The following is a 4,370-nucleotide window of genomic DNA, read 5'->3' as shown; positions in this document are numbered from 1 at the left end:
GAATTTTTTTTCAAATTTTTGGCAATTGGATGAGGTTTCGAATGACATTTGGTCGAGCACCTCCCACCTATCTTCAATACCTCGAGCGTGCCCTTCACCCGTCTCCGAAATCCTCAATCATCAGCTCCCTCCATATGTTGCCTAAAAGGAATCTTTGTCTTCTGTACGAAAGTATTAGTGAAAAAAAAAAGTTTCATACAAAATTTTACAGGAGGAAATTTTTTGAAAATCTCGGCCGCCATCTTGTTTTTCCAATTTTTTTTACATTTTCTAAAAATCGTTTACTAACATCTACAAGAGCTGCAAGTTGTAACAAAATCGGTTGGAAAACAAAAAAGTTACAAAAGTCAGGTCGGCCGCCATCTTGTTTTTCTGAAATGTCATAATTTTTCCCTAGTCGAATCCCACTTCTGAACATATCTCCCATACATTATTATATCATTTTCTGTCTCTTTCTAGGAGAACAATTATGTCAATCAGTGAGTGAGTGGTAATTGAGCTATATATAGTATAACTAGTATTTGCTCTGTGCGCGAGCTGCTAAAGCAGCTCGCGGTTACATTTACAAGTAGTAAAGACTTAATTTTATTGCATTAGACCAAATTTATTTATAATATAAGAAGATACGCGTAGTTGATTATGTATTCCTTTGTAGTGCTTTGCCAGGACGTCAGGTGTATTTTGAATTATTGTGATAGCAAAATAAATAATTTGATTTGAGTTTATTTAATATTCACTATTATATCGTGTTACTGAGTTCCAGAATTTCAGAATCAAGGTAGTTATAGATTACAGCATCGATGCGTTCGTTGTAGTTGCTCTTCCTCTGTAGCCCAGCGATAGATCAGCAACATCGACGCTGAGGGCTGTGTTATTAAGCTTGAGAACTTCAGGGTTTAGATAGATACAAGTTACGTACGCGGCAGTCAGAAGGATTTTGAAGGAAACGAAGATAGGCTTATATTAAATTAAATTTATTCTTAAATTCTTACATTTTAACCTTCACTTTACAGTTTTACATTATGGCGATCTAAATCTAATCTAACCTAAGTAAGAGATTGCGTTGAGGTGTGATGACAGAATGTGCCTCTTCACATCTCTAACTTACTTTATAACACATAACATACATCATCAAGGCAGCTGTGGATTGCAGCATCAACGCGTTAGGTGTAGTTGCTCTTCCTACTGAGTTGTGTATATATGACTGACTGGGAACTTTTGCCAATCTGTAATAGGATAAATGATAATTTAAATAATAATAAAAAATTATAACCTTTTTAGAGTAAATTTAATTATATAGAATTATAGACATAATATTTTATCTATATGTATACTACTAAATGTCTGTAATTTCGAAATAACTACCTCATATTAAGCTTATTTGAATTGTACTATACTAATTGTACTAAATCACACGTTTTTCAAATTTTGGTCTGTCTGTCTATTTGAGCGCGATAATTTTCGGAACGGCTGAACTTATTTTGACGGAACTTTTATGGACAATTAGTGGATTAACCAAGGTGTAACATAGGTTACTTTTTTAACAGATTTTTAAAAAGAGAATTGTGGTTTTATACCTATGTGCACCGAAATTACTGAACCGATTTGCGTAGTTTTTTTTTAAATCGGTAGATTGATAAATTTTGCGACATTGATCTATAAAAAAATTGGATTTCAACTTCTCAATCCTGATGCTGCATGGGACTTGACTACCTAAACTGATGGGATTTAGAAACTGTCGGTTATAAATTGATATTGGTGGTATCGCTACCTACCAAGTAAAGACTATCGTTGAACTCGAGGATCTTAGTTATTTAACCTTGATGCTGTAAAAGAATTTTAAGAACCTAAATCCACGCGGACGAAGTCATCCGCTAGTATATGACATAAAATACATTTAATCGTCACTATAATATGTGTATGAATGATAAATAGAAATGGGTTGTTTCGTTTTTCGTGCAAAACATTAGCTTTGCTGTCCAACGCGGATATATAGCCACCATTTTGGGTAGGTACGTTGTATATATTACCGAATAAATTTTTAAAAGTTGAAAAATAAAGTATATAATTTTTATGGGTGTCGTAAATATATTATGTTTTACAATTTTGTTAACTTGTAATAAATAAATACCTCCCTGGATTGATACTGAGATTAAATGACATTTCTGTTTTTAGGGAAGGTATATTGGATTTCTACTTTAAATATCTAAGGTATAATACAAATGTTATGAATACTCACCAGTTTTACGTAACGTTTGTGGTGCATTCTGAATTATGTGCGACGGTTTCTGAGGTTTTATTGTCAATAGACTGACCTAATCTGCAGTGGAAACTATGATCGTCTTGTTGTTGAGTCTGTTAACAAGCAAAAAATATGAATGCGTTAGTAAAACAATTATAATATAACTCATCTTTGTATTTATTTTTAAGAATTAGTTTCTGTTTTACATCGACTCCTAAAAAGGAGGTGGTTTTCGAATCGGTAATGTTGCGTATTACGTTTGAAATGATTAGATTTTTTTTTAAAATCAACAGTAGAAGTTTTGTGTAATACATTCAAGATCATAATTATATTAAATTTGTAGTATGATTTCATATTGTGTTCTTTTAATACATTTTTTTTCATGTAAATCAATTAAACAAATAGATGATAATTTATATTTTTAAATGGAATTAATGTTTTGTTATTCGTCCCATACTATATTTAGACATTAACTTTGATTAAATACAAAGATGAGTTAAATTTCATAAGTGCCAGTGCCTCGTTGGTAAGGGCGTATGTATACATGTAAAACGCTGGCAACCTGTGTTGATCCACACATTTAGTCAGCGCTGGTATATTGGTGTAGGTTGTCAGTTGCGAATTTCTATACTTTGTGTCAAACCAGCGTCTACAAACTTTTATAAGCGTTGTACGCGAATGAAAAGTTTCAATCTGCGTCAATGAAAGCTGGTTATTGGCGCTTGTAGTTAGTTTTCTACACGTAAGTATACGCCCTTAACAGCGGGGAGCACCACGGGCAGGTGAGGTTGGCAAATGACGATCGGAGTAGTCAACAATTCATGGATCGGTAGACTAATCCGAGCGTCTTTTACTCCCCATCTAACTACATTAACTACATCCAAACTAAGCAAGGGAAATGCCAAAATAACTAATAAAAGCATTAATTAAATACGGTCAATATTACTAAAGTGTACCTACGACGAGGATGTGGAGTGTTTATGAGATAGTAAATTGTCTATACCTACAAAATATTACTAAGTAAATTGACAAATTCTATTTACAGTTTATAATTACAATAATTACAGGTTTAATATAATATATATTTATAATTGATGAACAAACATTAATTTAAATATCATGTATATAATTATATATAATTTATAAAAAATATTACACATCAATTAAAATATACAAAGTATACATATAAATATTGATAAAAATATTAATTTATATATAATGTATATAATTATATAAATATTACACATTAAATAAAATATATATAGTATACATATAAATATTGATAAAACATATTAATTTAAATATAATGTATATAATTATATATAATTTATAAAAATATTAGGTACATATTGATTAAAATATACATAGTATACATATAAAACAGTCAAAAGACTGTCTGTGAGTTAAAAGTCAGTATTTATAAAAAGAATAAACAATAAATTTTATTTATAATTTATAAAAATAATTGTAAATAAATTATGAAAATCAATATATAAAACAATAAAATACTTGTTTTAACTTATAAAACAATAACTAAATTAATGAAACATAATCTACTAAAATAACTAAGCATCTTTACAAAGCAACTAAATGTCTGTCTTTAAGTTAAAGTCATTACTTATGAAAAGAATAGCTAAATTAATAAATCTAATTTGCAAAAAAAAAAATCGATACTATCCATACTAATATTATAAATATGCGAAAGTATGTTTGCTTGTCTGTCTGTCTATCTGTCTGTTTGTTAGTTTTCACGGCTTATTCGTTAAACTGATTTTGTTGAAATTTGGTACAGAGATAGCTTGCAATTCGGGGAAGGGCATACGTTACTTTTGATCCCGGGAAATTAAAGAGTTCTCAGTCCGTCTGTTATTAAGGGTCACTAATATTTTTTGAACTACTTAAATACAATTACGTGTCATCTACTGTAAGTGATTGGAAAAAATGTGTGAAAGGAAAAAAAAAATTGAATATGCATCAATTACTTGGTAAAATACTTTGACTTGAGTATATGTAGTGTGTGTAAATGGTGAAGGTATAGCGAAGGCATTTTACTGCAATTTATTGTAGCATATATTGAATAATATGTGAATAACTATATTCATCAATCATTATGCGTCAATCAATCTTA

General features: G+C 30.1%; 1 long non-coding RNA gene across 1 annotated transcript in view; it reads right to left on the bottom strand.

The window, feature by feature from the left end:
• Window positions 1-958: 958 nt before the first annotated feature.
• Window positions 959-4,370, bottom strand: part of LOC138402330 (uncharacterized) — a 6,227-nt gene continuing 2,815 nt past the window's right edge. The window contains exons 2-3 of the long non-coding RNA XR_011236735.1: window positions 2,240-2,355; window positions 959-1,226 (exon numbers count right to left, since the gene is read on the bottom strand). This is a non-coding gene — a long non-coding RNA (uncharacterized lncRNA). The remainder of the gene's footprint in view (window positions 1,227-2,239; window positions 2,356-4,370) is intronic.

The sequence above is a fragment of the Maniola hyperantus genome, chromosome 5, assembly GCF_902806685.2.
Source record: "Maniola hyperantus chromosome 5, iAphHyp1.2, whole genome shotgun sequence".
Taxonomy (NCBI): Eukaryota; Metazoa; Arthropoda; class Insecta; order Lepidoptera; family Nymphalidae; genus Maniola; species Maniola hyperantus.
This window is presented reverse-complemented; position numbering and strand designations above follow the sequence as displayed.